The sequence below is a fragment of the Jaculus jaculus genome, chromosome 3 (genome assembly GCF_020740685.1).
Source record: "Jaculus jaculus isolate mJacJac1 chromosome 3, mJacJac1.mat.Y.cur, whole genome shotgun sequence".
NCBI lineage: Eukaryota > Metazoa > Chordata > Mammalia > Rodentia > Dipodidae > Jaculus > Jaculus jaculus.
Genome location: NC_059104.1, coordinates 179,483,962 through 179,507,235, shown reverse-complemented (window position 1 = coordinate 179,507,235; position 23,274 = coordinate 179,483,962). Strand labels below are relative to the sequence as shown.

Here is a 23,274-nt window from a genome sequence, read left to right as displayed (position 1 = left end):
CAGGAATGGGAACTGCAGCGCTGGGTGGCATGACATGATCCTGGCACTCGCCTGGCCCCCACGGACGCAGGCAGAGACCAGAAACTCATGGCAAGCCCATCACACAGAGATATCATGGAAATGGTTCTGGGGTCCTGTCCACAAACATCTAACTTCCCATCTGCTGGGATACAGTGGGGGGATTGGGGATCATGATAAACAGCACCACTTGGATGCAATTACAAAGTCCACACGGAAGAGAATGACACAAGAAACGCACGGGCTTCTTCACGACAGTCACAAGGGGATCGGAGAGAACATTCATAAGAAACGCAGAAGCCACACCACTGGACCTGCAGATCCCGTCAGGACCCTGATCTGAACGAACCAAGGCTGAGAATGCGTTTATGGGACAAGGACTAGCAACCAAGTAACCAGGTCTTTGCTGTTATTTATTAAGGTGCTGGTGTGACAATGACATTGTTGCTGCTGTTGTTTTTTCAAGATAGGGTCTCACTCTAGCCCAGGCTGACCTGGAATTCACTCTGTAGTCTCAGGGTGGCCTCAAACTCATGGCGATTCTCCTACCTCTGCCTCCCAAGTGCTGAGATTAAAGGTGTGCGCCACCACACCAGGCTTCAGTGTTGTTTTTTTTTTTTTTTTTTTTTTTTTAAGCATCATTTTGGGAACACTAACGAAAACTTCACACATGAACTACATGTCTTCCAGGACTGCTTCAAGGTGGTCTGCGGGGAGAGGAGCCAGGGGTCTGGAGGAAGTAAGCATGGCAAGAAACTGAGAATGAGCAATACACGAGCTGCCGATGTCCTCTGCTGTGCTGAATTCTTGCTGTGCTGAATTCTCTCAGTATGTAAACTTTGAAACCTACAATAAAATAAAAATAAGCCAGTATTCTGTGCCCTTCCTCCAAGGAGGCGGAGGCCATGGGGAGAGGAACTTGACACTAACTCGGCTAGGTGATGGTGACCACGGTCCTGATGATTCCATGCATGCGCTTCTCAGCCGGGCACCATGCTAACGCCCACCAGCCCTCAGAGGGCCCACGGGGAAGCTGGGCGTGTGTACGCCACACAGTAGGGAACACTCGGACAGATGAAGGCAGAGGAGTCACAAATTCTGCAAGTAAGTTGGATGAAAAGAGTTTTGTCTTTTCAAGATGACAGCTATTTGGTTTGGTTTGGTTTGGTTTTCTCCTTTATCTTTGTGTGTGTGCAGGCACCTGTGTGCCACAGGGCACATGGAGAGGTCAGAGAATCACCACAGATGACTGTCCTCACCTTCCACCTTTTGGAGGTGGTAGTCTCTTATCCACTGCTGCGTCTGGCTTTTCTGAACTCAGGGCCTCATGCTTGAATTCCAAACATTTTGTCCACTGAGCCATTTCCCCAGCCCCGTAACATTAAAAAAAAAAAAAAAAAAAAAAAAAAAAAAAGATTTTCAGGGCTCAAAAGATGCCTTAGCACTTAAGGCACTTGCCTGCAAAGCCAAAGGACCAGGGTTTGACACCGCAGTCCCCACATAAACCAGAGGTGCAAGGTGGCGCATGCGTCTGGAGTCGTTTGCAGGGCTGAAGGCCCTGAGCGCTCGTTCTCTCCCTCCCACCCAAGTTAATAAAATAAAAGTGAAAACAACCACAGGCCTGTCATACAGAGCTGTGGGAGAGAAGTAGGGTTAAAGCTGTAGCACACCTAACAGAAGCTTAAAGATGGGCATTTGTTTAAAAACAAAGAAAAACAGGGCACGGTGGTTCACACCTTTAATCCCAGCACCTGGGAGACAGAGGTAGGAGGATCACTGTGAGTTCGAGGCCACCCTGAAACTCCATAGTGAATTCCAGGTCAGCCTGAATTAGAAAGATCCTACCTCGGAAAAACCAAACCAAAAAAAAAGTGGGAGAGAGGGAGGGGGGAAGAATGCCACATGAGGGAAGCTGGAAAAACCTAGAACTGAGACCAAGGAATGCAGAGGGCAGAGGATTGGGGGGGCACCTCCGCATAGCTTGGAACCCCAGGGGAGGCTCACTGTGGGCAGGACACTTCACCTCAGGGAGGGAACTCACGTCCATTCATAGCTCTACTGTCTTCTCCACTTTGCACATGAATGCAGACGCCCAGAAAGATGAGGGCCTCCTGGGACCCCTACAGCCCACAGGCAGAACAGGCCTGGAAGCAGGCCTCCTTCAAAGCCCCCTTAAGCCTCCTCTGCCCTGCCCTGCCCTGCTCAATACAGCCAGGGCCAGACAAACTGAGGAGGGAGGGAATTTACCAAAGCCCTCGAGCTGGAAGGTTCTAAGTACTGCCATTATCAAGGACAGAAGTCAAGGTCACCTACCTGGACCCAACCCTAGCAGGAGAGCATTTCCATGTGGCCTTCAAGGGACTGAGGGTCTAAATTATTCCAACTGCCAGCCAACATGGTGCATTCCAAAGCAGAACCTGAGAGACAGACAGGGTGTCCTCGGGCTTCCAAGCCGCCGGTCCCCTTCCCCCCACATAGCCCAGGCTAGCGATCCCACCTTCTCACTTTCCAAAGCCACCTCAGGGACTGGAGCTCAAAGGCAGAGAAGACCAGAAGACCTTTGTTCTTTCCCAAAACAAAGGAGGGTGGGGGAGGGGTTCACTCCCAAGGTTTAAGACCTTAGCCAAGAGTTTAGATTGAAGACAGAGTAACAAAACAAATATTACCCACCCCCTTGGGGCAAATCCATGGAGGGGTCTCTTTGTTCTACCCTCTATCTTAACTCATTCAAATGCCTCAAGAAAACCTGATAAGTGACTTTTTGGCCAGTCCTTTGTCTGTCTGAACTGCCTTCAAATTTTGACTCTGTCCTCTGTTGGCTGTGTTGACTTTGGATTGCCTAGTACACCTCTCTGTGTACAAAGGGAGGCCTTCTATTTCAGTGAGCAGATGGGGTCCTCCAGACTTGCCCTTACTACTCAAATTCTCCCATGAAGGCCAACTTCTAGAAAATGTGCCTTGGGGCTAGAGGGATGGCTTAGCAGTTAAGGCGCTTACCTGCAAAGCCAAAGGACCCAAGTTCAATTCCCCAAGACCCATGTAAACCAGATGCACAAGGGGGCACAAGCGTTTGGAGTTCATTTGCAGTGGCTGATGAGCCCATCCTCCCTCCCTCCCTTCTTCCCTCCCTCCCTCCCTCTCTCTCTCCTTCTTTATCTCTGTCAAATAAAATGTGCCTTGGGACCCCAGGCAGCAGCACTGTGCTCCAGGACATGTCTCATGGCTCCTACGCCCACATCTACCTCCTTAACGCAAAGCAAAGGGGCAGGCATCACCCACATGCCATCTCCTAGTGTGGCTCGGTGCTCAGTGGTAGAGGGCTTGCCTGGCATGTGGGAGGCGCTGAGCTCCATTCCCCTCACTACAAGGGCACAGGGGAACCAGTGGGGGTGGGGGAAAGGCTTCCCAACCAGGCCTCCTTACAATCCCAGCAGGAAGTGAGCACCCAGAGGACCCTTAAATGCCCCATTCTCTCTGTCAACTGCCCTAACACAGATCCAGTTCCCAGGGGACTTGAACCCCCAGAGAACCCTGCTCCTCCTAGCTCTCAAAGACTCCAAACTGGACAAAACAGCCTTCCAGCTGGGTTCCCACTGCCTCAAGCACAGATTAAACAACTCCATGAGAGCGGCCAGGGCTGGGACAATGGCCCAGAGGATAAAGCGATTGCTGAGACAGCCTGGGTACCTGAGTTCAGACACCCAGACACCACCAAGCTGGGGTGGGCTTCTGTAACCCCAGCACCCCCAAGGGGCTAGAGGGGAGTGGAAACAACTTCCCAGGAGCTCCTGGGCCAGCCAGCCCAGTAAAGGACAGTGAAACAAGAGACCCTGCCTCAAGCAGGGTAGAAGGGGGGTACGGCTGACATCTGAAGCTGTCTTCTCACCTCCACACATGTCGACACATACAGAAAACTAAAACTTCTCTTAAAAATTAGTAGGATTCCTCTGATCTCCCTACCTAACATACTTGGGTATGCTGTAGGGCTTCACTCTGCAGTTGCCAAAAAAAAAAAAAAAAATCAAGAACCAAGGATGGATAGGCCCCCTTCCGCATCAAGATCCAGAGAGATGACTTCAAAGGCCCAAATGTCACAGTCTTCTGTAATCACGCTGGGAAGAAGTCCTCTCTAAATTAAACTTTGCTAGTCCGAAAGGAAACGAACCCAGGGTGAATCACTTCTAGGAAGAGACCAGGTTGAAAGGACATGGTGCTTCTGAATTCACAATTCTCTGGTAGAAACTGATAGGAACAAACTCAGGGTGTGTAATTCAAGGGCCTTTCCCAAATCTCCAAAACCCCGTTACATGTTCATACATGTGTGCAGGTATATGTGTATGCACACACATGTGTAGGCCAGAGATAGACACAGGGTACCTCTCTGAGTCACCTTCCACCTTATTTGAGACAGGGTCTTTCACTGAACCTGGAGAGCTCACTCACTCAGCTAGACTAGCTAACCAGCAAGCCACAGGGATTCGGGCATCTACACCTCCCCAACGCTGGGATTACAGACACACGTTACTGTACCTGGCTTTCATGCAGGTACTGGGGATCCAAGCTCAGGTCCTCCTGCAGGCCTTCCAAGCACATTACCTACTGAGCCGTCTCCCAGCGTCCCACCAAGCTATAATAACTGCTCAAAGCAATCACTGGTAAGGCCTTAAAAGCCAGTGACAGGGACATACCCCAAAGTGAAAACTGGGAATCGGAGCAGCAAAGATCAGCCTGGGAGCTCGCAGCAGCCCGGCCCCCAGCCGGCCTTAAGCAGAAGTAGGAGAGGCCCAAGGGGGGAGGGGAGGTGCAGTCCCTCTCTGCTCGGGTTCCAGCGGCAGTGTTGTGGCCTGTCTGGTCCAAGCCCCTCAGCACCCTCTTCTCTCTGCAATCACCTCAGGAAGTAACTTGTAGACACAAACCCCCAAGTCAACAGGAAGTCCAAAAAAAGGTTCTCTTTGGGCCATAACTATTGTACCAAGCTATGAAGTATTCTCTTTAATTCATTACTACCACTTGGCAAGGAGTGACTTCAACCTTACACATTTACTGACGGATTTCCTCCTCTTACTCTGGTAGAGAAGTGAGGGTCTGGGCAGTGAGTGGCTTTATGGGGTGAGATCCCAGCCCTCTAAGGAACTGCCGCAGCCTTCAGTGTCCTTCGGAGACAGAGAGCATGCCAACCTGGCAAGAAGTCTTAAAGGTCTACTGCACAGGGCCAGCATCTCCCCTGGGCACACGCTTCACACTTACGGGATCTAGTACCCTGTGGACAGTCTACTCGTGCTTTGGAAGAGGAGGTGGGTGTGAAGCCATCGGCTTATGATCCCAGCACTGCAGAGGCGAAGGCTAGAAAAGCACATGTTCTAGGCTAGCTTGAGCTACACAAAGGGACCCAGTCTAGGGTGCTGGGGAAGATAGCTCAGTTGATAAAGAGAGGAGAACCTGAGTTCATCCCTCAGTGGCCATATGAAAATGCCAGGTGTGGTGGTCTAGCTCTGGGGAAGCAGAGACAAGAAGATCCCTGGGGCTTGCTGCCCAGCCAGTGTAGACTGCTTGGCAAGCTCCAAACCACTGAGAGACTTACCCTCAAAAATAAATAAATGAATGAATGAATGAAGGGACTAGAGAGATAGTTGGCTGGGTAAGAGCACTTGCTACAAAAGCACAGGACTTGGATTCAATCCCCAATACCCACTTAAAAAGCCAAGCATGGAAGTCGGACATGGTGGCGCACACCTTTGATCCCAGCAGAAGTAGTAGGATCACCGTGAGTTCAAAGCCACCCTGAGACCTATGTTGTGAATTCCAGGTCAGCCTGGGCTAGAGTGAGACCCTACCTCAAAAAACCAAAACCAAAACAAAACAAAAAAGCCAAGCATGACCATTCCCACCTATAACCCTAGTGCTGGAGGCTGGAGGGAGGGGTCTCTGGGGCTTCCCAGTCAGACCATCTACCTGAAAAATGGAGAGCTCCATTGTTTTGAGACGGGGTCTCACTCTGTAGCTCAGACTCATTATGTAGACAAGGCTGGCCGTGAGCTCATGGCGATCTGCCCGCCTCAGCTTCCAAGCGTGTGAGCTACCACATCTGGTTAGAATCCTGCTCTTCAAGTCCTAGCCAGGAAACCAGACCCCGTCCTTGCCAATCACACTTGGAAACAACTGCTGGCCTCTGGAGGGGGACAGGTGACACTGGGACACACAGGGTGGTCTGGCTCACTTCGCCACAGGAGAAGGGAGAGGCATGCTTCACAGCCTTATTTTTGAAACTAACCCAGAACGTTCATGAATGCCACAAAAATGCCGCTTAAGTTCCTAGTGACACAGCCTCTCGGATGACTGGGAAATCACCCACCCAGACTCCATCAGACCAATGAGTACCCGGATCAATGGCCCCTCCCCAGGGCAGAGGGCCCCCAAGGGTCTTTCGGAAACTCAGCCCTATGAAGTGTCCACAGGTGGCACCAAGGAAGAGGAAAGGAGGGGAGGGAAGGGGGAGGAGGGGGGAGGGGAGCCAGGGCATCTAGAAGAACCATCGTGCATTAGCCACCAAACAGATCTGCATACCTTTAGTTACAAATCCAAATGCCGAAACCTGGCCACAGGTGAGGGTTCTGGAAAGGTGGGTACACACAATAAATATGGAAGTGCTGGGAAAGGGTGAGTCTGGCATCTGGGACAGTACTATTTGGTCAAGGGGACCCATACCCCTGATAAGCACGTGGTCACCCACACCACCAAATTCAATCTAAGCTAACTGTCTGCACAGAACCCCTAAACTGGTTCTGGGAGCGTCCGTCCCTGGGAGAGGCTCTGAGTGGGGTTCAGCCCCACCAGCACCTGAGCAGTATTCCAGAAGCATCTCCCACTGTGACAACTCCCAGTTACAAAAGGAAGTTGCTTCTTGCCTCCAAACCACAGGTTAGCCAGATGTTCTCCACCTCTGCACTGGAAGAGGAAGGTGAGAGTGAACAGTGAATGGAAATGAGGGAGGTTTTCTGAATGTATAATGAAACTTGAAACCACTTATCAAACTAAGACTCACAATGACCTTATCTCCTCGGTATTCAAAACAAAAGCCAACTCTGAATTAAGGGAATTTCTTGGCTCAGTCAACATAAAATAGACTTCTGGTGTTCTGTCAAAGGTGACACCTGATGAGGATGTCAGCATGGCACTCAAGTCTCTTCAGCTGACGGGCGCTCTGACTAGTGACAGCCATTGTCCCCGAAAGACTAGGGAGTGAAGGGTGGGGCACTGGGGAGGCAGAAGGGGATCGCTGCGAGTTCAAGGCCGCCCTGTGATTACATAGTGAATTCCAGGTCAACCTGGGCTGGAGGGAGAACCTGATTCAAAAAAAGAAAAAGGATCAAAAGAGATTCCGCCCTGAAAGGAAGCTTGGGCTCACAGCAGTCTCAGAATCAGCCCCCAGCACACCCCCAGCCCCAGGGATGGACGATCAAAATGTCTATTGATAAGCGGAATTACCAGACAGCTTATCTGAGGCCCACATTGGCCATATGGTGCCCCAACTTCTGCTGCCTGTTGCTGCCACACAATAGGCCCGCCTACCCAGAAAGCGCCAGGGGACAGAAGCCCAGCAGCAGAGGCATGCCAGCGGCTACCGTGTTTACATTCTATTTTGTGCCATTAGCTTGGTGCCTCCCCCATCCCAGTAGGGATTTGAAACACACACACACATACACATTTCACGTTACAAATCCGTGTCACCTGCAGAATGCATGTGTGCACGCTTCCTATGCGCCTGTGTACCGGGAGGGACAGATGTCAACGTCAGAGATGGAGCCGGCGTGGTGGGGGAGGGCGACTGCGTTGGCTCCCGGCTAGAGCCAGGAGCAGACAATGCGCTTTTCTCCAAGCACCCGGGCAGGGCGGGCCTGGGGCATGGCTATTTAATCGGGCAGGGCGGGCCTCGGGGCGTGGTTATTTAAAACACTTGGCTCCTTTGATTTCCCCACCATGGAAGTAAATTGGGTTCTCCGGGGCCAGAGCAAATGAAGTCACTTGGTTTCCGTGGGCTCATAGCGTCTCGGCCTGAATGAAAGGCAGGAAAGCCTCTCCGTTGTCCTTTCCTACAGTGAAACTTCACTTTCAGAGGGCTCTGTACTTGGGAGTCACTAACTTTATTTTCTTTGAAAAGACACGAAGATCAGACATACTGGAGTGAATTCTGTCCCATCCAAGTCCCTCTACAAAACGTCATCAAGAAATCACAGTGCAGCACTCGGGAGGCAGAGGTAGGAGGATCACCGTGAGTTCGAGGCCACCCTGAGACTACATAGTGAATTCCAGATCAGCCTGGGCTAGAGTGAGACCCTACCTCAAAAAGAAAAAAAAAGAAGTCACAGTGCAGTGGCGTGGTGGCACACACCTTTAATCCCAGCACTCAGGAAGCACAGGTAGGAGGAGTTCAAGGCCACCCTGAGACTACATAGTAAATTCCAGGTCAGCCTGGGCCAGAGTGGGATCCTACCACAAAAAAAAAAAAAAAAAAAAAAAAGAGGGGAAAAAAAGTCAGAATGTGGAAAGGAGCAACTATCAGGTCTAAACGCTGAGTTTCAAAGACTCGAGAAGAATATCAGCTGAATTCATCAGCATTCCTCATGTCTTCCTAGTCACTTAAAAGATTTTTCTGTCTTTGCAGATGGTCATAAAATATTTATCTAGTTTACTATTAGAGAAAAGACAATGATTTTAACAAGAACACAGCAGCAGAAACTGCACTAAGTGCAGCCTCAAATATAACGCAAAGGAAAGCGGAGGCAGGCTGTCTCTCCCTCAACTTTCAGAGGCACAGAAGTCCCGCATTCCATGGCCCCAATGCAGCCTATACCTACACACAACATTCCTGGATGAACTTTTCTAATTTTCTTAAACACTCTCAGTTTAAAACAAAAAAAACCTCCTTTCAAGTTAAATTGAGATTACACTTGAACTTTATCCAAGAGCTGAACTGAATTATGCTAATTAGAAAGCTGTGCCTATTTAAAAAAGAAAAGGCAGCACTGTTGATGCATTTTTTTAAAAAGTTCATGCCAGGGAATATAAGTTCAATATGTTCTCACATAATTAACATTTCCCACCATTAGCGGCAGTTTTTTCAGCTCATGCATCTGTAAACAGAGTGTCACCATCCCTGCGAGCTCCCAGGCCCCCAGCCCCAGAGTCACACACACCGGAGCCTGCCAGCCGCCTAGGAGCCACTGGAACCTCCCCGGGGAGGAGGAGGATGCTGAACGTCTTCCTCGGTAAGCTGCCTTTAGCTCTGGAGCTCAGTCTCCAGGGTCGGGTCCTTTCCAATTAAAAAGGCAAATGAAGGGCTTGCCCGGCATGCAGGAAGCCCTGGGTTCCATGCCCAGCCCTGCTGGGTGTGCTGGTGCGAGGCTGCAATACCAGCACAGGTGCAGGGGGGGGAGGGGCGCAGAAGTTCAAGGTCATTCTCAGTTACACAGGGCGCTGAAAGCCAGCCTGGGGTACAGGAGACCCCGTCTCAATGAACTAATGAACTCCTAGGACACAGCCTTAAAAACTAACATGAATTCTGGAAAAGGGGGGTAGAAAGCACAACATCTGGATAGTAAATACTAGTTTTAAATGGGGGGATTATAGCACCAAAAAAAAAAAAAAAAAGGAGACAGCTTTTGGGGAGGGCCTCCCCTACACTCCAATCGGAAGAGAGACCAGTGCATTTCAGGTACCCTTGACGCCTCAGACTGTGTATAACTATCCTTTGAAATCTCTCCCAACTATGCAAAGCCAATGGGACAAAAGAGTTAAGCCACCCTGTAGGAAACTGTCTTTAAGTGACTAGGAAAACATGACATATACATGTATATATGTATGTATATGTATATGCATATATATATGTGCATATAATTTCACACACGTGCACACACACTCACACACATAAAAATACCTACTTCAGTTCTCTCACTCTGCAGCACTACAGAGCCTGAACATTTAAGAAATGTTCACATTTCATCCCCAATCTCAGATATGGAACAGACTTAAGGTAGCATAAATACAAGAGAATCTCAGAGGTTGAGGACCCTCAAAAGATCACAGCTGTATGCTGGAGACATGGCTTAGCGGTTAAGGCACTTGCCTGCAAAGCCTAAGGACTCAGGTTCAATTCTCCAGGTCCCTCTTTAGCCAGATGCACATTGTAGCACATGCATCTGGAGTTCAATTGCAATGGCTAGAGGCCCTGGTGTGCCCATTCTCTCTCTCCCTCTCCCTCTCTCCCTCTGTCCCTTTGTATCTAATAAATAAATTTTTTAAATGTTGAAAAAAAAATATTTTAAGATCACAGCTTTGAAACAAATCAAAGACCCACACAAAAACACTCCAAAATTGTAGACCCCAAAATTCTAGCATAACACACAATATCACAGGACAGAGGGTGGAACGTCCCTGTTCAGAGATACACAGAAATCACCACGCAACAGTTGTCTAAATGAGGTATCTGCCAAAAGCCAAACCCTGCATCAGCAAGTATTAGGTAGAACGGACCCGAACTACGTGACTTTATGACCTCGATGAACAGGGCATAATAAAATTGAGCCCCGGCATGGTTCAAACATGATTTATGATGGAACTTAAATGCGACAAGGTGACCTCTACCTTCCTCAGATCAAAGAAGAAAAAGCACACAGCCAGCCACTGGTCCCCAAGCAGCCTCCCTGAGCCCAAGTTGGGCAAAGACAGTAAGTAGGCTTACAGTATAGTTTTCTTGCTGAGCTTAGAAGCAGGACATTAGCAGTCTGCAGTTCCAGTCACTGAACTCCAAAGGGGAGGCTGAAATGCCTGCATTGATTAGCTGAAAAGAGGGCTGATTTTCTTGCAGTTTTAGAGAAAAAGCTGGACACTTGATTTGGCTGGTATTTTTCTGGCCTTTGGAGAAAATACACCCTAGAAGTTTTATCACTAAACGGATTCAACACAGCTTTGACTCACTGTGTGTGTGTGGTGTGTGTGTGTGTGTGTGTGTGTGTGTGTGTGTGCATTCTCTTTTCACAATCTCTTTATTGAAAACAGAACCAAGTGCCAAAAACCAACACTTTAAGAGTGAGGGCCCTACTCTCTATGCATGAAGATGGCCGTGTTTCAGGCCAGCGGTTCACAGTTATCTGCACAGACCTTTTAAGTGATAAGACATCACCATTTCCATCTGCACGCAGTATAATTATGCTTACAATTAACACATCATAACACATGAGATTAGAGGGAAGTCTTCCTGCAGAGGCTTCTGTACAACCACCATGTAGGATCAGTCCATTTCCGAAGCAGGCAGCCTCCTAATGCTGCTAAGGGGCCAGCTCACTTCTTCAAAGGCCTGACACTTGGGATCTGCATTCCCTGAGCTGTGGCGGTACATACCCTTCCACTGGAAATGTGGTGCCAGACCCGGGCTTCCCAAACACCCCTCACGAAGGACTAGCCTCTGATACTCGCTGCCATGCATTGTGGGAGCCAACCAAAGTCAAAACTGTTTACAAACTGCTGAACTAGAGCTGGAAAATGCTCTGAATAATTTTTTCCTTATGTCTTATTTGTCCTCTTGCTAAATAAAGGGGGATGCGAGCTTCCAAAGTAAACATATAGACATGTAATTCCCACTGTATACAGAAATGGGGGGAGAGTGGAAGGAGGAAAGGGGAGGAGGAAGTCAGCTCCCCGAGACAGCCTCAGCATGCACACCCACCTTCACTTGCAATCTGACGTGGGGCCAAGGTGCACATCACACCACAGTGCAAGAGAGAACTACTCGGTGAAGAAGCCCTCCAGCCTGGTCAAACTCAGGATGTCTGTCCTCTTTAGATTAAACTTTGTTAACTATATGTACTAGGGAGTCCTGGGTTCTGTGTAAAAAAAAATTTTAATTCCTTTTTTTTTCTTTCAGTATTTTGTCAAGGCAAAAGTGTCACACTGGTTTTGTTTCAAACTTGTCTTTAAAAATTTTTTTTAAAAAAAGAAGTATTCTAGTATTTCTCTGAAACAGCACACCAAACAATGCTTGCCAATAAGTAAAAATAAAATGGTCTTCCTGGTACATCAGCAGCACCCAGCCGTGGACACAGCTTATCAGTTCATTTTTTTTTTATACCAACAACAAACAGAATTATGAACTCTGTCAAAAACCTGCAACCTGAGAGTCCAAAAGAGCTTACACAAAGGAGCACTAAACAAAAATATCTGTGACCATTTATGGAAACAGTGAGATTAGAAAAAAAATACGCCTTTCCCCTAAAATCACCAATTCAAAACCTTACTTGTTGAGAAAGGTTCAATTGGAGTCACAATGGAACAACAGGTTCTATTTCCTTCTAAAGATGAAAGATCCTTACCAAAGTTGGCCGTAACTCTGGCCCTCACAGGCATTTAGATGTGACTGGGCCCAAAGATCCTGCTATTCAGAAAGGAAGAAACCCCAGCAGGGAAAAGATAACGCACAGGACACAGTCTGGCAAGCTCAAGCCTCAGGCTCAGGGCGGACAAGCCCCCGCCCCAGAGCGCAAGGAGATTCCTGCAGGCTGGCCGAGCCTGAAGCCACCCCGCGGCCCCGAGTGGATCCCTTCTCCCTAAAGGGTAACCACCTGCAAGCCATCCAGCGCCCATGGAGCAAGGAGACCACCTTAACTTCCCAAAACCTTCCAGGCCCAGGGCGGGGAGAAGGAAACGTGGTGGTTTCTCCTTGGCATTACCTGTAGCATTTGAAATATTTTTCTTTCTCTATTTTGAAATTTGATAGTCTTTATAGACCTTTCCGTCCCAGGACCTGGGCTCCTTCCAACGCACTGTTTTAAAACCCGGCCTTTCTACGTTCCTGGTTCCTGAAATATCATCTGTCTCTGAGTTTCCAGTGCTCTGTGAGGTCAATTTTCATTTCTGCAAATCACAGGCAGCCACTTGCTTCTAAGAAGTTAACAAGTCTCCTGAGAAACGCTGGTGGCTGGTATTTCATTGTTTCATAAATATTTTTATACGGGTGACACCATTCAACTTTAAATAAATCTTTAAAAAGAAAGACAATTAAAAAGCAAGAAGAAACGCGATTTGGCTTTTCTTTCCGTGGGAAGAAACCAAGGGAGATGTGAGACCCTCATCTTTTTAAACTCCTTTAAAATGCCGTCTGGGTTTTTAAAAAAAAATTTTTTAAGTTAAACTCCTAGAAGTTGAACTTTCTTTTAAAACGGGCCCTCTGGAGTTTTGAAAGCAAGTGCAGCTAAAATAAAAAATAAAGTGTACCCAGATTTTCTGTCCTCCTGGGGATCACTTCTCTTCCAATAAACAAACAAATCTCCCAGTATTTCCTACCAAGGGGAAGTTTTCCAGGGAGTCTGCCTGCTCTTGGGTTTGGTGGTAACTGCGACTCGGTTTTTTTTTTTTTTTTTTTTTTGGACACAATGTTTCTGCTGACTCCAGAAAATTTTCCACTTCAATGTGCAATGAAGCGTCGGCTGCGGCGGCGGCGACAGCAGCAGCAGCGAGTCCTGGAGCAGCGGCAAAGGCGACCGAGCCCTCTTTCATCTCCGGGAAGGAGGAGGCGGCGCGGACCCCGGGCGGGCTTGGGTGGGGGGAGGAGGAGGTCTGGGAGCCCGGGAGGAGCGGCTGCGGGCCGAGGCCCGGCCGGCTGGGGCGCCCCGGGCTCCGGGGCGGCCTCGGCGCTCGGCGCTCGCGCTCAACTTGGGGCTGGACTGCGAGCGCGGCGCGGCGCGGAGCTCGGCCCGAGGGCGTGCGCGGGGGGCGCGGCGCGGACGGCGGCGAGCCTCGGCCCTGCGCCGCCCGGGGGGCCGCCTGTTGCCGCGCGCGCGCACGGCCCAACTTGGCGTCCCGGGCCCGTGGCGCGGCGGCGCAGGGCCGCTCACCGAGGAGGGGCTCGGGGAGGCGGGCGCGGGGCCCGGAGAAGGAGGAGGAGGAGGAGGCGGCTCCGAAGTCCGGCCGCCCGGCGCGCACAAAGCCCAGCCCCGGGAGAGAGGAAAAAGAGAGGAGAGAGCGCGCGCGGGACGCGGCGCCCAGTCCCCGCGCGCCCCAGCATCCATCCGCCCCGCGCGCCAACTTACCTCGGCCGCGGGAGCCCGGAGGGCGGCCGGCGAGTCCCAGGCAAACTTCGGCGCCGCTTCTTCCACCGCAACCCCCCCTCGCCCTGTCTCGGGCGGCCGGTCCCCGGGGCCGGACCACCCCACCCCTGGCCTCGCGCCGCGCCGCGCCTGCCCCGGCGGCGGGATCGGCTCGGGCGCGCTTCGGGCAAAGGTGATCGGGGTGGAGAATTTTTTTTTGGGGGGGGGGCGTCACTGCATGGCCTGTCCCGCGATGCGCCCCGAGGTGGCCGTCCCGGGCCCGGGCCCCGCCGCGCGGATTCCCCGCAGGGTGGAAGCGAGTCTGCAAAGTGCTTGGTGGGCGCCCGCGGGCGGCGGGGCCGCGGGCGGGCGGGCGGGCAGCAGCGCGGAGAGGCTCGGCTCGGCTCGGGCGGCGCGGCGCGGCGCGAGCGATGCTAAGAATGTTCGGAATGAGGACAGGAATGAAATGAACGCCAGGACCGAACTCGCTCCGGAGGGGTGGGGCCTCGGTGACGTCATGCCGCCGGCCGCCCGGGGCCGAGGGCGGGGCTTGCCGCCGCGGGTGACGTCATGGGGCTTCGGGGCGGGGCCCGGTCTGCGCGGCGGGGCGCGGGTGCTTCCCTGCGAGGGGCGGAGTCTCGCGCCCACGGGGGCCTGGGGGGAGCGGGGCGCGCGCGCGGGAGCCGCCCTCCCGGTCCCCGGCGCGCGCGCTCCGGGCTTTGTCCCCGGCCGGGGCGGGGCGGGGCGGTGGGGAAGCTGCGCGGTCGTGGAGCCCCGCCGTCGCGGCTCCCTCTGGGCTGTCAGCCTGCTGTGCTGCCTCAGTTTCCCTCGCCCCGGATGCACGCGTGGAGAGCTCCGGGACTGCGCAAGAGAAGTTTTTGCTTTTGTTTTGTTTTGTTTTTCTGGAAATTCAGCCGGTGGCTCTGGAGCGTGAGAGATCGTCCCCTCCGAGCCGTGTTCCCAGCCTGCCATGTCTATCCTTTCTTCCACTTTGCAAAAGCAAAAAAAAGAAAAAGAAAAGTTCCCGGTTCAGCGGCAAGTCCAGGGCCGTCCCGCCGCCGGCCGCGGGGAAGGGATCGCGACACAGCTCCCGTCCCCGCCGGGGAAAGGAAGTTCGCTCAGCCCTTGCGGGCTGGACTTGGCTGAAGTCACGGGTCCCGGTCCGGAAAACTTGGTCCCGGGCCGCGTCCTCCTCCGGTCCCGCAGCTCCTCGCCATCTCGTTCTTTACGGAAAAGTGCAAGTCCGTAACCAACTTTCGTCGCTGCCGCCTCGCCCGTGCCCGTGCGGAAACCGGGCTCGGGCGGATCCGCCGCGGGCCGCGCGGCCCGAAGTCCGGGGCGAAGGTGACCTGCGGGGTCCCGGCGGTGAGCGGGGCGGTTCCCGCGCGGTGGGCTCGGCCCCCGGTCCCGCCGGGGCTCCGGCGTAAATAAATGGCGCCTGCTCGTGCCCGAGGATCCCCGAAGGGTGGAGAACTCCGGAAAGCGAATGGCACTCACTGCGGCACGTTTAGTACGAAAGAAGTTTGACGAATGAGTGCTTTTTTTTCTTTTTTGGAGACTAAAATACCTTTAATTACTACTGCATCTCTAATGTAAATGTCTGTCGAGGGAATTGGGGAGAGTGAAGCGCAGTTGTAAAACAAGGAAAAAAAGAAAAGTAATGTAGAGAAATCCTTTGTTCGCGTTGCCCAGTTCTCCCTCCACTTCAAGTCATCCAAAATTATATCACAGTCCGGACATGAGCAGTGAGGATACCCACCGGCTTTATACGGAATTCCCGAATGTGCTTGTACACGTTGGTGTGCACCTGGGTGTAACTACGGTGGTCTCGTGTGAGTGTCCACCACAGTCAAGTATAAAGTTTCATCTCTAGTAATTATAATAATAAGGCTCACAATAATAAACCCAGCCACCTTGGCAATCAATGTGTTAGATAATATCTATTTTCACATTGAGATGGTAATGGGTGTAACTCTTTCCAAATAGACTACCCTAAAGTCTGATAAACCGAGCCAGCCAACCAGTGGGTAGAATTCTGCATCTGTGCACCCTTTAGACCCCAGCTCCACCGGGGCAATAGGGAAAATCTTCTGACCCTGGATTCATAGCTCTTCATAGCTAGAAGGTCCTGACCAGGACTTTGGCCACCTACGCCCATCAACTCTAGCATCAGAGGGCGGGACCAGTGACTGTAAAAATTACACTGGTTATCATGTCCCACATCCCTACTCAGGCCCTGGTGTTTTGCATTGTGCCATCTCAATTAGTTCGTATAGCACCTGTATAAGTAGTAGTTATTGCCTCCGTTTGTAGAGATGAGGAACTGAGATGCAGGAAAGTTATATGACCTGCCCATGGTTTCGGAATACAGAGAGTACAGCCCAATCCCAATTTGCTTCTGGTTTATATTCCTGACCTGTGTTTATAACCCCTGAAAAGACTAGAAATCAGGAACTCTGCGGATAAGGCGCTTGCCTGCAAAGCCTAACGACTGGAGTTTTATCCCCCAGTACTGGTAAAGTGGTGCATGCGTCTGGAGTTTGTTTGCAACAGCTGGCCCATTTCTCTGCTTGTCTCTCTTTCTCTCTGTCGCTGTGCTTGCAAGTAAATAAATAAAATACAATGGAGGGCTGGAGAGATGGCTTAATACTTAAGGTGCTTGCCTGCATAGCCTAAAGACCCAAGTTGGATTCCCCAGGACTTACATAAGCCAGATGCACAAGGTGGTGCATGCGTCTGGAGTTTCTTTGCAGTGGCTGGAGGCCCTGGCCCTCCTTCTGCTGTTACACACCTGATGTTGGCAAGGAAGTGATGTCCAGCCTCTGCCCTACCAGTATTTCCCTGGAAAAATCATGAAGCTTCCCCCAGAGACTGTAAGCCAAAATAAATACTTTGCCTTCATCAGCTGCTTTTGTTCGGTTGCTTTGTCCCAGCAAGGAAAAAATGACTATAACAGAGATATATAAAATGGGTATAAAACAGGCATGCCAATCAAACATAAATCATATAGAGATTTATTTGAGAACCACCCTTAGGTGTCCATGTAACATTACCACTAATTAAAGACCAGAGCAAGTTTGCGTAACAATGGGAGGTATGGGCTTCTTTATTTTCACAGAAAGAATTGGATGGTGGGGCCTGGGAGGTAGCTAGGGTATCGGAGGGCTTGCATAGAGTGTGTGCTGCCCTGGGCTCCATCTCTGGTACCGCATGCGACCAGGCCAGGTGGATCGTCCCTGTGACCCCAGCACTCAGGCGATGGAGGCAGGACCACCAAAAGTTCAAGACTGGGCTGGAAAGCCCAGTGTGGTGGCGCATACCTTTAATCCCAGTACTCAGGAGGCAGAGGTAAGAGGATCGCCATGAGTTCAGACCACCCTGAGAGTACATAGTGAATTCCAGGTCAGCCTGAGCTAGAGTAAGACCCTACCTAGAAAAAAAAAAAAAAAAGGGCTTGAGAGATGGCTTAGTGATTAAGGCGCTTGCCTGCAAAGCCAAAGAACTCAGGTTCAATTCCCTAGTACCCATATAAAGCCAGATGCACAAGGTGGCACGGGTATCTGAAGTTTAATTGCAGTGGCTAAAGGCCCTGGCATGCCCATTCTTTCTCTCTCTCTTATATACTTATATATAGATATATATACAATCAGTTTTTTTGAGTCAGGATCTCATGTAACCCAAGATGGCCTCAAACTCTCTTGCAGTCAAGGATGACCTTGAACTCCTGATCCTTCTGCCTCCACCTCCTAAATTAGAGATATGTACCACCAGCAGTTATATTTATACAAGCAGAAAACCTTGCGTACACAGTAAAAACACTGTGGCGAGGTGTTTCAGGCGCTGTGCTATGGTGCATTCTGGCGTGATGGCATGCACGGTCCACGGTGCACGTGTGCCACTGTGTGCTCAGAACCAAGTCTGCAGTGATGTCATATGATGCAATACTGGCTAGTGTCTGGTGAGATTAGTTGTTTGATTTCTTTCTTTCTTTTTCTTTTTTTCTGGGGGTGGGGCAGTTTTAAGGCAGTATCTTACTGTAGTCCAGGCTGATCTGAAATTCTCAGAACTCACAGCAATCCTCCTACCTCTGCCTCCCAAGTGCTGGGATTAAAGACACGCACCACCACTCCTGGCAGCTCTCTTTTCTTTGTATCTATTATTTGTCACTCTTTTATTTAGGGGAGGGGTTGAGATAGTTTCTCATGTAGCCCAGACTGGCATTGAGATCCTTGTCGCTGAGGATAATTTTATTAAGCTACTCATCCTGCTGCCGTCTCCCAAGTGCTGGATCGCAGGGGGCCACCGCCGCGACCAGCTCCACAATTCAAAAAAATCTCGGGCTGGAGAGATGGCTTAGCGGTTAAGCACTTGCCTGTGAAGCCTAAGGACCCCGGTTCGAGGCTCGATTCTCCAGGACCCACGTTAGCCAGATGCACAAGGGGGCACACGCGTCTGGAGTTCGTTTGCAGAGGCTGGAAGCCCTGGCGCGCCCATTCTCTCTCTCTCCCTCTATCTGTCTTTCTCTTTGTGTCTGTCGCTCTCAAATAAATAAATAAATAAATAAATAAATAAATAAATAAATAAAAAATCTCAAAAGTGCACACCAGAACATAGAGAAGCAAGCTAGAACCGAGCTAGACGCCTCCTCCCTGATTTCTACCTTTCAAAGTGCTGGAAGATGTTGGAAGGAGAGCTGTTGGAGGAGGAAAACAATCAATGGTCTTACCCAGCTGTGCCCTTGGCATGTTTACCAAGCAAGATGTAACAGTGTAACTAGTGTAATAGTGGTATGATTGTTATGAGTGTAAGCACCTGCTTTCTAATTGTATTTGAGGCATGGTCCACAGAAATAAATTCATGCATGGTAACATAAACTTGGTTTAAAAAAAAAAAAAAGTGCACACCAGAGCTAGGGAGAGATGGCTTCCCAGGTGAAGCGTTTGCCACTCAACCACGAGGACCTGAGTTTCAATGCTCAGCACCCATGTAAAGTTGGACACGATAGCATGTGTCTGTACTCCCAACAGTCTTTTGTTTGTTTGTTTCTTTTGTTTTTTTGCAGGTAGGGTCTCACCCTGGAACTCACTATGTAGTCTCAGGGTGGCCTCGAACTCACAGCAGTCCTCCTACTTCTGCCTCCCGAGTGCTGGGATTAAAGGCGTGCGCCACCACGCCCAGCTTCTCACTGCAAGATGAGAGGTGGAGGCAGGGGAATTCCTGAGAGCTCACAAGCCAGCTAGCCGGGCATAGACAGTGAACAAGAGGCTGTGCCTCAAAGTGAATTGTGAGGACCCACACTCTCACACGTGAACACACACATACACACACATGCATGCACGCACGATTCCAGAAAGACAAATAAATAAAATGCACACCCGTGGTCCAGGACCTGCACTTGGCTCTGAATCCCACTTCCCTCCACAATCGGCAGCCCTTTCTGCAGCCGTCATTCTATTTTTTCTCCTCCAGACCTTCGACTTCACTGTACCAGGGTCCTTCACACATATTCCCACATCCGCTCCTGTCCCCAACCCAGCCACCCCTTAGTCCAGCTTCCGCCCCAGCTCCTGCCCTCTCTCCTCACCTTGCACAGCCACCCTTCCGGCCTCTTTGCCTGTCTTGAACTCCTGCTTGCTCCCCTGCCCTCTCCCCTTGGGCTCCTCCACTCATCACGCCATCCAAACCCGGTCCTTCTAGATTTCCTATCTGCATGCTTGCTAATTCGGCGAGGCCAGCTCCCCTTCTCTGTACTACTGCACAGTGAAGTCTTTTGCCTCCTTTAAGGCTATTTCCTCCTTTTCTTCCCACTCCCCTGGCCGTTCTGCTCATTTCCCTCTGCTGATGCAGTCTCCTCTACTAACGGTGCGCTGGGCAGTTCTGGACGGTGGACCTCCCGCTAGCCTCGCTCAGCACCCCACCCCCAGCTAATATAACTCACGCTGTGGGCTTTGGTTACTACCTGCTTGCCCTTGCAACCCTAATGTGCACACGGAATCCAAACCTCCCTTTGGAGCTCTGGTGGCGTATATCAAACCTCCTGCTTGACCACCTGCTGAGGAGCTCAAAAGCGCCTCAAGCCAGGCGGTGCACACCTTTGATCCCAACACTCGGGAGGCAGAGGTAGGTGGATCACCGCGAGTTCAAGGCCACCCTGAAACTACATAGTGAATCCTAAGCCAGCCTGTGCTAGTGTGAGACCCTACCTGGAAGAAAAAAGTGAAAAGTATCTCAAACAACTTGTATAAAACCACCATCTCCCAGTACAGACACAGAACTCAGGCATTTACCATCTGTTGGAAAATACAGTAGAAATTTTGACGTCAGGCTTGGTAGGTAGATCCTTACATGATGAATACTTTAGCATATACCACATTTACAAGATAAGATCCCTCTAAGGTCCTGAATGATCTCGCCTCCTTCCACCTACATTTTTCAAGCATCTTGCATCCCTCCCTTCCCATAGTATATTCACCTTTGTCCCACACTGGACAATGAGTTAGTTCCTCAGATTTATTGTTATTGGGTCCCTAGTGCAGCTCCTTGAAATGCTTCTCCTTCCCCTTTATCTACTCACTCCTGTCTCCCTGTTATTAATGTTACTTCATCTGTGCAAGTCTTTCCTAATCTCGACTTTATCTCCTGATGGCCTGTTGTATAAGCTTCCTAGGGTTGCATAACAAAACCTTGCCAGAACTTTCCAAAACTTATCTTAAAACAGAAAGAAGCACTTATTATCTCTCCTTGTCTGTGGGCCAGGTGTTTGGAAGTGACTTGGCTTCGTGGTTCTGGCTGGTGGTCTCAGGAGATGGAAGTCTGACGTCAGAGAGAACTGTGCAGGTCTTGGGGTGTCTGCTGGGAATTGGAAATTCCCCTTCTGGACTGCTCCCTAAGATGGCAGGCAGGTTGGGGTGGGGAAGGCCTCAGTTCCTTTCTGCGTAGGTGTACTATTTACTGTTCTCATCCCTGTGATCAAATACCTGGTCAAAAAGCAACTTAAGGTCAAGGGCATGCAGTCCATTGTGGTGGAGAAGGTATGGCGGCAGCTGGTCACATTGTCCCTGTAGCCAGGAAGCAAGGGAGATGAATGGTAATATTCAGCTCGCTTTCTCCTTTTTGTTCAGTCCGTGTTTGACCCCAGCCCAAGGGCGGGGGTATTGCCCATATTCCTTGCTCAGGAAAACCTTGGTGGAAACACTCTCGTAGACATCCAGATGTGTGTTTCCATGGTGATGCTAAATCCTATCAAGTTGTCAATCGAGATTAACCAATACGATAGAATTCTTTGCATTTCCTGAGGTTTCTTACAATATGTCGACTTGATCTCAAAGTCAGGCATGAGAACTAGAGAGGCACCTCTCTCTCTCTCTCTCTCTGTCTCTGTCTCTCTCTCATTTTCTTGCTTTACAATAAAAAAAAAGGATAAGGGAAGAAGAGGGCAAGGGAAGAAGAGAGAGGAAAGGCAGGAAAAAAATGCATTCTTAAAAGACATAACCTCAGAAGCCACACAGCATCCACTTCTGCTATATCCTATTTGTTATATGTGAATTACTTAGGGGTAAGAGTTCTTGGTATGTAAGCATGAAGGCCTGGCATGGTCTGAATTCAGTCCCCAGCACCCATCTAAGTCAAGTATGAGCATGAAAACCTGTAACCCATGTCCTGTGAGGAGCAGAGAGAGCGCAGAATCTCTGGGACTCACTAGTCAGCCTGTGACTAAAAACAGGAGCTCCAGATTCAATGAGAGAATCTGTCTCAAAGAAACCAGAAAAGCAGTACAGAAGGGTAACTGACATTCTTCTCTGGCCTCTATACACATGTGCATAGGGCATGTGTATCTGTGCACACATGTGTATAAACCACACACCACATAAAACATACACACACGGCCCCCTTCCCAAAAGAATTGAATCACTTCGAGTCAAATCACATCGAGTGAGAAATGAATTGGATCCTACCTAGTAGAGAGAATGGTGTACCAGGGATATAGCGTCGTTGGGAGAGCATTTTTTTTGCCGGGCATATGTGAAATACTGGGTACAACCATTAATAAAAGGGATATATGGGGGGGGAGCTAGAGGGACAGGGTCTAAAAATCTACAGATGTATTTTAAAAATCATCTCAGGGCTAGAGAGATTGTTTATGGTTAAGACACTTGCCTGAAAAGCCTAGGGAATCATGTCCAACCCTCCAGGTCCCACATAAGCCAGATGCACAGTGACACAGGCACACAATGTCACACATGCACACAAGGGGGAGCACACATCTGGAATTTGATTGCAGTGGCTGAAGGCCCTGGCAAGGCGCAAGCACATTCTCTCTGTCTCTCATTAAAAAAAAAAATCACTTTCTTTCACTCTCCCTTCCTGGACTTACACACTGTAATTTTATATAACGTGTGATTATAGTTTAAAATCATAGGATATGCCTGCTTGATGGAGTGAGCAGTGCCTGCCTTCCCACACAAGAACTGAAGCTCCTTTGGGTAAGAACCCTATCTTCATTGCTCACATTCCTCCTGGTGCTGGTGCCTACAGCAACACTGTGCACCTCCGTGTAGAGTAAATATGAGTGTTATTAATTGTACACAACACCTGAACCCCACTTAGGATCTTCCTTCTCTTCTGCAGACATCTAATGGGAAGCCCAGGGACTGGACAACTTGTTCAAGGCCAAAGTTTGAGGCCAGAGCTTTCTGATTCCAGCTCAGGATTACTTGAGGATTTCCTCTTAAAAATGCCTCTTAAAGAAAGACAGCTCTTTGCATGATTCCTAATAAAAACTTAAAATTCAGATGGTTCACCCCTTTAATCCCAGCACTTGTGAGGCAGAGGTAGGAGGATCACTGTGAGTTTGAGGCCAGCCTGAGACTACATAGTGAATTCCAGATCAACCTGGGCTAGAGTGAGACCCTACCTCAAAAAAGGGGGACCTGGAGAAATGGCTTAGTGGTTAAGGCATCTGCCTGTGAAGCCAAAGGACCCAGGTTCGATTCCCCAGTACCCACGTAAAGCCAGATGCACAAGGTGGTACATATGTCTGGAGTTTTGTTTATAGTGGCTAGAGGCCCTGGCATGCCTATTCTGCCTCTCTCTATCTGCCTCTTTCTCTCTCTCAAATAAATAAACAATTTTTTTTTAAAAAAGATACATTCTCTTCAAAAAACAAAGGAGGGTTGCT

At 50.0% G+C, this 23,274-nt stretch overlaps 1 protein-coding gene across 3 annotated transcripts in view; it reads right to left on the bottom strand.

The window, feature by feature from the left end:
- Tead1 (TEA domain transcription factor 1) overlaps positions 1–14,196 on the bottom strand; it is a 283,371-nt gene extending 269,175 nt beyond the window's left edge. For all 3 annotated transcript variants that reach the window (XM_045144853.1, XM_045144855.1, XM_045144854.1), the window contains exon 1: positions 14,100–14,196. The gene's annotated coding sequence lies outside the window, so the exon portion shown is untranslated. The remainder of the gene's footprint in view (positions 1–14,099) is intronic.
- Positions 14,197–23,274: the final 9,078 nt, after the last annotated feature.